Source organism: Harpia harpyja, chromosome 3 (assembly GCF_026419915.1).
Source record: "Harpia harpyja isolate bHarHar1 chromosome 3, bHarHar1 primary haplotype, whole genome shotgun sequence".
In the NCBI taxonomy this organism is placed as follows: Eukaryota; Metazoa; Chordata; class Aves; order Accipitriformes; family Accipitridae; genus Harpia; species Harpia harpyja.
In genome coordinates, this window is record NC_068942.1 from 39,680,795 (window position 1) to 39,692,454 (window position 11,660).

Sequence of the window (11,660 nt, forward strand, 5' to 3'; positions counted from 1 at the left end):
ATAGGGAGTACCTGCATGGACACAGAGCGTGCCTGGAGGGCTTCAGCAAGGCTCTGATTTCAAGGTGCTTTTATTGGGGCAGAGACTAAATCAAGGCAAAGCAGAACTGGGATGAAGCAGACTCCTACAGAAGGCTCTGGGATGACTGGCAGGGCAGCAGCTCGGAGGCAAGCCAAGCAGGAGGGGGGATTACTTCTGCAAAGGGTACCGTCTGCCAAGGATGGTTTTTATACAAATGATCACAGGCCAAACCCCAAGGAGCTTGATGGGGATTAGGAATAATACATTGGCCTTGTAACCCAAGGCAGCATTTTCCCAGGCCCAGCTGCTTGGCAGGTACTCTCTGGGGCCAGTGTGGGTGTTCATCCAGATAACCTGGAGCATCCTCGTACCTGAACGGATTCCCTTGGCAGTCTTTGATGGAAAGCGTTCCAGGGCAGCAGCAGGGACTGGGACCTGGGAAGCGCTGGCAGAGGTGGCCCCCAAGCCAAGGGAGCTGGGGTCTCTGGAGGGTGGGCTGGGGTGGGAGGGCAGAGGGTGGACCCCTGGGTCAGGAACCTGCAGCCTGGTGGGAAACCCTGCGGGTGGCTTCGCATGGCATTAGAGGTGCAGCAAGGTGTCCCCCCCAGAGCTGGGAGGGGGGAAAAGCCAATACCTCACCTGCACTGGTGGAAGGAAGAAATCAGCTCCTGCAACACCGACTTATAGGCCAAAGGGTCAAGTTGTCTTGTCGGTGGCTCGGCAAAGCCAGCTGGCTCCTTCAGCCCTGTCCTGCCAAGTCCTGCTGTCTGTTGGTGCAAAGGCCACCAGTGGGCCCCCCGGTGTGTCCCAGCCCCCTGAAGCCCCTCTGCCCCCTCTATTCACCTCCTGTTCACTATCACTCACCTCCAGCCACTCGGCCTTTGCTTTCCAGCACAGGGCAACTGCCCTTTGACCGCCTCCTCCCGTGGCTCAGAGAGGAGCAGCCCAACAGAAAAGCCATGAGCAGATGTTCTCCCTTATTGTCCTCTCCGATATTTCTTTCCTGTCTCCTCTCCCCCACCTTCTCCTCCTACTTTATTCTTTGACTCAAGAGCTAAAATGAAAACACCTCCTTCTCCAACAGCCCCCGACAACAGCAGGAGGGAAACCAGCTCCGTTCTATTGATTTGCAAAAAAAGAAATACAGAGAAATGTCTTGATAGCATTGTATCAAAAAGCTGATGCTGCGCTGTGCTCAGATGTCTCAAGAGACTGGATCTCAGCTCCTCTGACTGTTTGAAGACTCGCTGAGTCTCCAGGGATCTCGACAGCTCCAAAGCTGCCACGGCAAAGTGAGAAAAATCAGACGCATCCACTGCTGGCAAAGGCTTCCTCTGTAGAAATCAGAGGCGGCAGCACAGAAATGGTATATATTCAGTATGGCCAGGGAGCAAGACGACTGTGAAGAGAAGCTACAGGAGCTAAACTTACACTGCTCAGGAACAGGGCTGGGAGAAGGCATGCCTCCTCTCTGCTGCCTGCAGGTATCATCCAAGTAACAACCCAGAGAAAGAAGGGAGGAGGCGACGCCAGCCTAGGCTGATCAAAGGACTTGGATAACAGCTGGGAGCAAGAGGGAAAGCCAGGACATCAGAAACCTTGACCACTAGAAGAAGAAGAGGGAGACGAGTTGCATGCCTCAGAGGCACAAAAGCAGGGATGCTGAAATACATTGTGATGGGTAAATCAGATTACTTACTCCTCCTTTGCACCATTCATTAAGAGAAGTCCTACCGGGTGCACTATTTTCACCGTATATTTCCACATTGTATTTCCTGGCCCTTGAGAAGACAGTGATTCAGGGACATCATTCCCCTGGCCCACAGATATACTGCAGCCTCTGAACAACTTCACACAAGGGTGCAAAATCACCCTGCAAAAAACCCAGGGCAACAGGCCCTGTCCCACGTTCTATTTCTGGTGCCCTCTGCACATTCTTCCTCTGTCCAAACTGTAATTGTTCATATTCAAAAGCTCTTGCTGAGATTTTCCTGACAGAGAAGCAAGCTCTTTCCAACTTCCCAGGTTCCCCATGCTTCTGACCTCTCCTGGGCTTGGAGTCGAGCACAAAGAGGCATTAGATGTTTGAGCAGAGCCTTGTGCCACACTCACCTTCAGCATTCACGTGTCCCGGCAGCACACCAAGAGCGCTGACCGGTGCGGGGTTGCTCTCTTTGAGAGAAGGAGTGCAGGCAACGGGAGCACAGGGATTTCTGGGGAAGAATTAACCATCCTGATAAAGGTTTTTCCTCTTTTCCTCCCTGCAGTGAGCCCAAGCATGCCAGGGACTAGGTGAACTCGGGATGACTGCTGGAGAACTCCTGCCTCCCATGTTGCTAGTGTGCCATCCTCCTGCCCACATTTCTGTCACACATGTTCTCCAGCCCACTCATCTCACCTTATTCCCACCAGAGAAACATGAGGTCACCCCAAGGTAGACATCTCAGGAAGTCAAACGAGCTATGCTCCGAAACTGCTGGTTTCTTTACACTGTCTCTTCACGTTGGTGCAGATGTGAGGAAGCAGGGCATCCCCAGTGTCTTGGGGAGGAAGATGATGGCACCTGTTTCCCACAGGTTGGGATAGGCATCCCAGGGCTGCTTATGGCATCAGAGACTTGCTCTCCTCAGTGCCTCACTAGGATCAAGGATGAGAGAAATGGGTTAACAGACTGGATCTCCTCTCCTGGAGTGACTGCAGTGTCTCCTGTCCACTGCTGCTCAGCATGGGAGAAAGCCTCCCTCTCTTAGTCCTAAATAACCCCGGCAGATAACTTGGGGTCAAGGCACAAACAGACAAAGAGAAAGAAGGTAAAGATGAGATGGAGCTGAGGTTCAGGGTGGGACGTGGGATCGCTCCTGCCTTGCCTCTGATCCCAGACAGGAGACCAGTGAGGGACCAAACGGCCACAGGCAACGTGGGATCCTCACTGTGGCCACCAGCAAGGAATCAGCCAGTTGGGCAGGAGGGAAAGTCACACTACTGCTCTCCAGATGTTTCCTAGCAGGTGGGCTGGGATGGGAAATCGGCTCATCAAAGCTCCCTGTTACCTCCCTGGAATAGTCTCTCCTTTCTGAAACCCACGTAGCAGCTGGAGAGGGGCGCAGAGGCAGCACAACTCCTTCCCCACCCGCCCGCGCTGTGCCATCAGGCTCCATCACCCGGCTCTGACTTGCACGGTGGACTGATGGACCACGTTGCACCCTGCCAAGGCTCAGAAGAGCAGAGACCTGATGGTTCTGCCGTCTTTGGAAAGGATTGACGCTCGAGGTTTTCCAAAGCGATGCTATAGTCATCTACCATCGCATACATGCTGTTACTGCATTTATAGGCAAGAGTATCAGGTAATCAGCCACGTTCGTTAGGAGCTCATTAGCTTTACGGAAGCTTCCTCCTCACCAGGGACTCGGTTGTGCCTCCTTACAGACATGTTACAGCGTTTGCTCTGGAAACGGCTCCAGCAAAATCAATAAGAGCATTCCCATGGCAAGATGCTTTGTGGAATGAGGAAAGGTGTTGCCGTCTGGCCAGATGGAAGCACAATGCAGAGCTCTCAGCTGGCAGAAAAGCAACCCCTCGCATTCAAAAGCTCAGTCACCAACATCCTAAATTACTTGAATGACTAACTCAACTATTGCTACCAGGGCAATAACATTTCACAAATAACACATGGAGTTCTTTGCTCTTCTTCACTGTACCAGCTGCAAGGCTCACATTGCTGTTTTCTAAGAGATCCCATTATGTTTTCGTAAGATTCCCTCAAAAGCTGCTATAAGACCTCAGTTTTAAACAAAACACAATTCTCTCTAGTGCTTTGATCCTCCCATCGCTCAGCTCTTTCCAAAGGGCTCAGGATGTTTCTCCCTTTGAAGCCACATGCTTTTAGCTTTCACGGGTATGCTGCAGCAGCTTCCCCCGGACTGGCATCCTTCTGCTGTGTCAGGGTCTTGGTTGCCCCCCTGGCTTCTGAAGCCTTAGAGCAGACCTGGCAGCCCTGTAATGACAGAGCTGAGCTGCAAGGGACGATGCGCCCTGTGACTCTGGGAGCCCTGGCTCTCTCTGAAAGCATCGCCTGGTCTCTCCTGCTCCTGCGGCAAAGGCTTTTTTGCCTAGAAAAGATCTAACGTTACACAAAAGGGAGCTGGGAGTAACCTGAATCCTTTGCTGAGCTTTGTAGGCACCAAATTTTGTACGGAGAGAGCTATACTGATGCTGAGAAAGGAAAATACTCTGGCTTATGCCGGGGTAAACCAGAGGGCACAACCATGGACGGCTCTTGGGGGAACCCCAGTGCAGGGACTTGCCCTGGCTGGCAGGAGCACAGGGAGAGAGGGAGGGAGGGAGCCGCTGTACGCCCCAGTAAGCCGAAATCAAATCCTTTCCATCCTGACATATTTGGGACAGGGTACAAGAGGCACATTTTGTGCGTGCTGGGAAATTCCCCACCTTTCTACTGGTGAGCATTGCAGAGGCTTAGCGTACGCCCTGAGCTCCAGCATTAATGGTTCTCTCCCTCGGTACCACAGACCCCTTCCACGTCCACCCCACAAATCACAGCCCCTCCAGATGGCTGAGCATCCCACCCTAGGCAAGCCAGGGGCGCAGAGCCGGGCCGGTGACACCAAGCGGGGACAGCCTCAGCCCAGGCATGACCAGGTAAGTCTGGGCTCAAGCTGGAAAGCCAAGCCAGTGGGTCAGGGCGCGTGGGCTGGCACAGGCACAGCTGCGGCGCAGCTCGGGCAGGGACCGAGGGCTGAGCTGCTTCCAGAGCAGCCCTCTGCCTCCCTCCTCTCCCCTGCGCCAGCCCCACCGTGGGCACGGTGAGCGAGGTGGCAGGCTAAAGCGGGGGCACGCAAGGGGCTGCAAAGGCCTGGCCGTGACCAGCACGGATGCAAAGGAGCCAGCTGCCCACAAAACTGCACGAGACACACCTTGTCAACATGCCTAGCCATATGTTCGCCCAGGATTAGCGAATGCACTGCCAGACCCGGAGCACCATAATTTTGCTAGCAGAAAACCACTCAATATTCTCTCTCACGCAATTCACTCAGCGCTACTTTATTAGCATGACGAGCCAAGCCGGGGCTGCCAGGTCTCAGCCGTCTGATGCTCTACGCTCGCGTCCAAGGATGAGGCGGGCTGCCCCCGCTAACCCTCCTGCAGGGCAGCGCCGCAGGGAAGAGCTTCACAGGGTGGCAGGTGGGAAAGCCTTTCCCGGTCCCTGCCGATGGCTCCTGTTTCTCGCTTGCTGGACCAAGTCCCCTACCTCTGCCCATCCTCTCCCTGGCACGGGGCCAGGGCCAGCCTCGAGGTGGTGGCCGTGGCCCCGCGTTGCTGCCGGGACGCTGTCTGCACAGGATCCCCGCGAGCAAAGCCAAAGCCATCCCGGCTGTCGTTGCTGCTGTTGTTATTTCTCAGTCTCTCGATTTTTTCCAGCACTGACATCGCTTTCCCTGGTGTTGCCATAACAACTGGCGTTAAGAGCTTGTTGACATTGCCCTGTTGTACTAATTGCACAATTTCCTGTCACTGTTACATGCCAGTTATTTCTTTCGAAGGGCTGAAATTGCTTTCGGCCACCTCGTCTGCTCCCTTGCTGCCTCCTTGGGCCTAGTTAGGGAGCCTGAGCAGGGAGCAAATGATCCTGAAATGCCCCGGGGAAGTGTCATTTAACCCCATCCAGGGCAGCCATCGACTCTGTAGCTGAAACGCAGGTAATTTCTGATATTTTGCCTACACTGGTGCTTTCACCATTGTGCTGGCTGGGGCGTGGCGGCAGCAGGAGGAAAATTTAGGGATGGGCGGCTACCATGTGCGAGGTCCAGGACAGAGCTCAGGTAACGTGCCATGGCCACCCCCTTCTCCCGCCAGCACCACTGCCCCAGCCCAGGAAACCCATCTTGGGGATGGGGGAAGCAGCGTGGAAGGGATGTGCTTTCCCCAATGCCAGGGGCGACCACCCCACACTGCCCTGTGCCCCTTCCCCCAGGGGTCTGGCACACCAGCAAAGAGCTGGAGGGGTCCCAGAAGTCCCCATCCACCAGAAAGGGCTCCTCTCTCCTGAATGGGGGTCCCTGTGGTCCTGGCTGGTCCCTGGGACACTGTGGCATGAGGCTGATGGGCTGCCTGTGAGCTCAGGGGTTTTGCTCCGTGCTTTGACGGAGAGGAAATGATTAGGAGGATCGATGGCATTGATCCAGCCCAGTTTTCAAAGGATGCTCAGGTCACCTTGAGATGCTCATTATCTTAGCCCATGGCAGCCCAACCTCTCTCCAGCCAGACCTCCTCACGGTTGCTCTCCAGTCTCACCTGGACCCGTACTTTCCTTGTCCCCAGTGGGTGCTGCAGGATGCCTGGAAACACCTTGTGATCCCAGTCCAGGGTCTCTCACAGCACTTCATGGTTCACAGCAGACAGCAAGAGGTCAGCCCCTCTCTGACCACTGTGGGTAGAGGGGAGAAAGCAGCTCAGTCTGAGCACCCTGAAAGTTGGCTGGGAAAAGTGGGGAGCCTCCTTCCCAGCCCTGTATCCCTATCAGTCTGTGCTGGGTTTGGCTGGGACAGAGTTAATTTTCTTCACAGTAGCTGGTATGGGGCTATGTTTTGGATTTGTGATCAAACCAGTGTTGACAACACAGGGATGTTTTAGTTACTGCTGAGCAGTGCTTACACAGAGCCAAGGCCTTTTCTGCTTCTCGCCCCACCCCACCAGTGAGCGGGCTGGGGGGGCACAAGGAGTTGGGAGGGGACACAGCTGGGACAGCTGACCCCAACTGACCAAAGGGATATTCCAGACCATGTGACGTCATGCTCAGCGTATAAAGCTGGGGGAAGAAGGAGGAAGGGGGGGAGATGGTCGGAGCGATGGCGTTTGTCTTCCCAAGTAACTGTTAGGCGTGATGGAGCCCTGCTTTCCTGGAGACGGCTGAACACCTGCCTGCCGATGGGAAGCGGTGAATGAATTTCTTGTTTTGCTTTGCTTGCATGCACGGCTTTTGCTTTACCTATTAAACTGTCTTTATCTCAACCCACAAGTTTTCTCACTGTTACTTTTCCAATCCTCTCCCCCATCCCACCGGGGGGGGAGTGAGCGGGCGGCTGTGTGGGGCTGAATTGCCGGCTGGGGTTAAACCTTGACACAGTCCCACAAACCCAGCTAAAGCCTAGGGATGCTGGATGAAGGGCGCAGGCAGACTGGATGCAAGGGGAGCTCCCAGTCCCCAGCGGGCACTCCTACATGAGCAGCAAGGCTGCCCTGTTGTGTTCCTTAGTAATTTATCACCAAGACATTCACTTTATAAATATTAAATGAAGGGCTCCATAAATTTTTAACACAGAAATAAAACTGCATTTGGTGGAGGAAAAAAAAGAAAACCCAAAACACTCCTCACCCCTTCCTGTTGTCTTCCTCCTTTCCCTGGCCTTGCCAATGGTGGAAAACAGCACTGCACTCAGTCCCACAGCTGCTAATGCGAGGATGGAGTTGATATTTCTGCAGGGCGCTCGCAGCCGGTTTTATCTGCGCAAGAGCACATCATTAACACGCCTTCCCAGCTTGCCGGGTATCGAGGAGGTCACACTGCAGAACGTCGTGCTCTGTTACGTTGTTAACTGTAATCATAAAAATGCTGTGTCCTGAACTAGTACCATCCAAAGTGACCTGGAACCACTGCCTGTGTAACATCTGTGCCCATTCTTCAGTACTTGCTTCAAGCCAGCTGGCATATTTTGGGCCCAAATTCAGTTTTGTATAGAGCTAACCATTCCCGTAAATGTGGCTGACCCACACGTGTGGTGCACAGGCGTGACAACAGGTCTCCAAAATTCTCCAAGAAGACCTTGGTGAGGTCCTTGCGCATTTGGGGCAGCTCTGAGTCCCTCTCAGAGGGTTTTGAGAAGCGCTCCGATCCCTCCTGCTCCCCTGGGTCACACGTCTTGGACCTAGCAAAAACCAGCAGCGAGCATCGCTGTGGGTTTCACGCTGCAGCTGCGGCCACCACCCTGGTCCTCCAAGCAGGCTGCGGCAAAACCAACAGCGGTGACCACGTGAGCCAGCTGCACCATCAGCATTGCCAGTAGCAGGGACCACGCCACTGTTCCCCGGCACACAGGCCGGCGTGTCCCTGCCTGTGATCATTTTTTGATTGCCTATTCAAGGTAGGGCTTGCTGCTGGTGCACTCTTCCCCTCGTCGTGGCTTTCTACCGGCCCTCCCCATTCCCGGTCCTCTGGACATGGAAGAGGAGGAGGAGGAGGAGGTGGCCACCGCTGACCACAGCCGTGGAGGCCAGGTGGCATTGCTTTCGGACTGGCCGGGCAGCTGTTTTGAACACATCCCTTCGCAGGGGCTGTTAACGAGGGGCACAGCACTCTGAGCACAGCCTGCACACCCCTGGGAGCTGCAGAAACACACTCATCCCTCACTGTCAGCCTGCTGCGATGAAGAGCACGGATGAATCATTAGGACAAGTGCTACTACAGCCCAAGTGCAAATCAGGGAAGATTGGACCTTTAGCAAATAATAGCTCTTTGCTCAAGTGTGCTACTCTTCTGTATTCAACTGTGGCTCCTTGCGCTAACCATGTTGCAGGGGATGCATGGCGAAAGGGGTCACCTTGCTACCCCTTAGGGCCCTGCACACATGCCTCTGCAGTCCAGCTGCATCTCAGTCACCCCCGATGGACAGCAAAATTGCAGCCGGTGGTCAAACTGGCCCTGAAGGACGTTATGTCCCATCAGTCACTGCAGTGTCTCTAACGCTACGCTGCTTATCTACTCAGCTTCACAGAAAATGGAACTTGGCTAGAAAAGCCTGATGCCAGATTACACCATGCCTCTTGTTCTCCCTGCACCCTCTGCGGGACCCACTTTCTCCCCTCGCAGCTCTCTGTGAAGTGCAAATGCCAGCAAATCCCTGCTCCTGCAGTCATTAACTGCAGGGAGGAAAAAAATGTCAGCAGCTTTCTGATCAGAGCGGATCAGATGGACTTTGCCTGGACTCCCGTCAGCCAGACAGGGACAAAGACAAATCCCACAGAGCTTTCTCCTTCTTTCTCCTTGCTGCTGAGTGCCCCAATAGAGTCATCTTGGGCCTTACACTGCAGAGGAAGCCTAACTTTGCAGCCAACCTCAAAAATACCTGTAAGAGTTCATTGTTGCTTTGATGAACTCCAACATTTTGGCAAGATTTTGTTGTTTCTCTTCAAGTGTGAAACGTCAGAGTCAATGTTCACAATGCCGTGTTGATGCGAAGGGATTAATTGCCCCAGAGCCCCTACTGAACAAGGTGAAACCGAGATGCAAATTCCCCTCCGCGCACCAAGCATTGCCTGCTGCAGTCAAGATCTGGGCAAGCCTCTAAAGCGTGAACGATGCTGCACGGTGCCTGGAGGTCTTCCAGGCTGAACCAGCCCCCTGGACCTGCCGGCCTCCCCACCCCACCGTGGGCTGCCCTCACCACGGCTCCTTGGTCACCCGGAGCATCGTCCCCACGGCAGGGGCTGGCAGGGAGGACAGGGAAGCAGGTTGTGCCAGGAGGTGATGCCTCGCAGCCCAGCAGGTAAAGGAGGATTCCCAAGCTCCCAGCTGTCAATCTGCACAACAGAGCCAGGCATTAAACAAAACAGAAACTCATAAAAGTGATTTTAAAAATAATAATGGCAACACAAGTTATTAAAATCTGCACTCAGCTGGGCATGGGGCTTATTGAGTATTTTCCTGGCTTTTTGTCAGACTGTGGGATTGCCCCAGACACCGGGGCAGGGTGTATGACAAGGAGAGACAACGATCAATTTTTAATATTGCATATTTAAGCAGGCTTGGGCTCCAATCCATCATATCCCCTGGCTTTCCCTAAAATTAATCTTCAATAGCTTATCGAGAACTTCAGAAAATTAATATCCTAGCATTTCACCTTAGGGGAACAGCACTTTTTCTGGCTGAATATGCATGCGAGAGCGCAAGAGTGAGAGATGAAGCATCTCCCTGTAAAACTTCAGGTTCAAAAGATGGTTTTAGCAGAGCCACGCACCACCTCCGTAGGGCTCCAGCTCTGTGGGGGCTGCTGGAGAGCCAAGGAGAGACACTTCAGGAAAAGCTGATGGGAAAGAGCATCTCAGGAGCCACTCAGAGCCTGCACTGAACCCACCACCCCACGGGCCCATCTCCTCTATGGCCTCGCTCTCACCGAGGATGGGATGCAGGGTGCGGGGCAATGCAGAAAAGTCACGGCTCTTCCCAGGCAATTCCGGACACTTCACCTTTCTGCTTCCTATCCGGGCCCAAAATGATTGAATCTGCCCTTAGTGTCAGCCCAGGGAAGCATGAAGAGGAACAGGAACAGGTTGTTTCCCTGTTGTCTGGCTCCAAGGAGCTGAACATCTGCGCTCTCACTCCCAAATTCAGTGGGGGGTAAAGGCTCCCGCTGGGAACCTGCGGGGCACGGCAGCATCCGAGCCCCACTGGCCTTTCAGAGGAGGATGGTGGGAAGCCAACAAGGGAGCGCAGGCTGTCAGTCAGGCACAGCTCACGTCCCCGGAGGACCACGCTGCTTGACTGCGTGCCTCCCAGGAACAACTTGTTCACGAACAAGTAGCTTTTACAGCCAAAAGGGAGGGTCGGAGTCCTCCGCGGGCTGGCAGCAACCCAGCAAGCCCTGGCAAGTCACCAGGAGGTGCGGCCAGCCCCCCCGGCCGAGCTAACGTGGATCCCTCGCAAAGAGATAACCCATCGCCAAGGAAGGTTTCGAGCTGCGGAGTGCTCACCAGGCACCCAGGGAAACCGCTCGAGTAACCCTCAGTAGTGTGAATGGGTATCTGCACCCTCAGGGTCAATGTTTCCAACCCCGCTCCCCTGGAAATACAAATACAAACATGTGTGTAAGCACCAGCAGGAACGGAGAGGAAGGGCTGTGTTTCCAGTTAACCAAAGCGAGGAGGACCCAGCCGAGGTGGCTGGGCTCTGCTCTGGCCCCAGGATGGGCAACCTGCTTGCTAGCAAGGAGGACGGCAGCGGGGTTGCAGCACAGCACATCACGGTTGCTTTCTGTTTGCCCTACAGCAAGATAAAAGCCACTTCTACCAGAGAGAAAAGATCTATCTGAAAACTGGCTTTTATCACTTGTCCAGAGGAACCCCAGGCACACAGCAAGGGCTTGGTAACCAACGTCCCCGCTCCTCCACGTACACCCAGTATGGACCCTGGGGACACAGCTCACGGTGTCCATGAGTCGGAGAGGCTGAGTGTGGCAAATCAACCCTCTAAGAGATTTTGTACCATAAACCCACCTCCCTTTCCATCGTATCCGGCTTTGACTTTTATAACCCTAATTTCCTCCCAGCGATCCCCTTACCACTGCTGCCGGGGTGCTTCCCCACGTGCCAGCCTCCTACCTGAAAGCCGGGGCACGAGGGAGGGCTGCTCTGCTCTGCCCTTCCCCACCATCACAGCCACCCCTTTCCAAAGCAGAGCAAGGCTTGCAAAACTGGTGTCTAGCTGGTGTTGCCAGATAGATCACCTCGCACCTCACAGCTGCCCAGTAAATATGTCTGGGAGCCGGATTCCCCTTCCCTGCCTGCTCCTCGCTTCTGGGCAGCTGAGGGTCTCTCTTGGGGGCCACAGGGAAGGAAGGAGAGCTAGGAAG

General features: G+C 54.4%; 1 long non-coding RNA gene across 1 annotated transcript; it reads right to left on the reverse strand.

The window, feature by feature from the left end:
* Window positions 1-632: 632 nt before the first annotated feature.
* On the reverse strand, window positions 633-7,575 carry LOC128139544 (uncharacterized). Its single transcript, XR_008234424.1, has 3 exons — window positions 7,412-7,575; window positions 6,331-6,463; window positions 633-2,658 (listed from the first exon to the last, which is right to left on the reverse strand). It is a non-coding gene; the product is annotated as an uncharacterized LOC128139544 (long non-coding RNA).
* Between the last annotated feature and the right edge of the window lie 4,085 nt (window positions 7,576-11,660).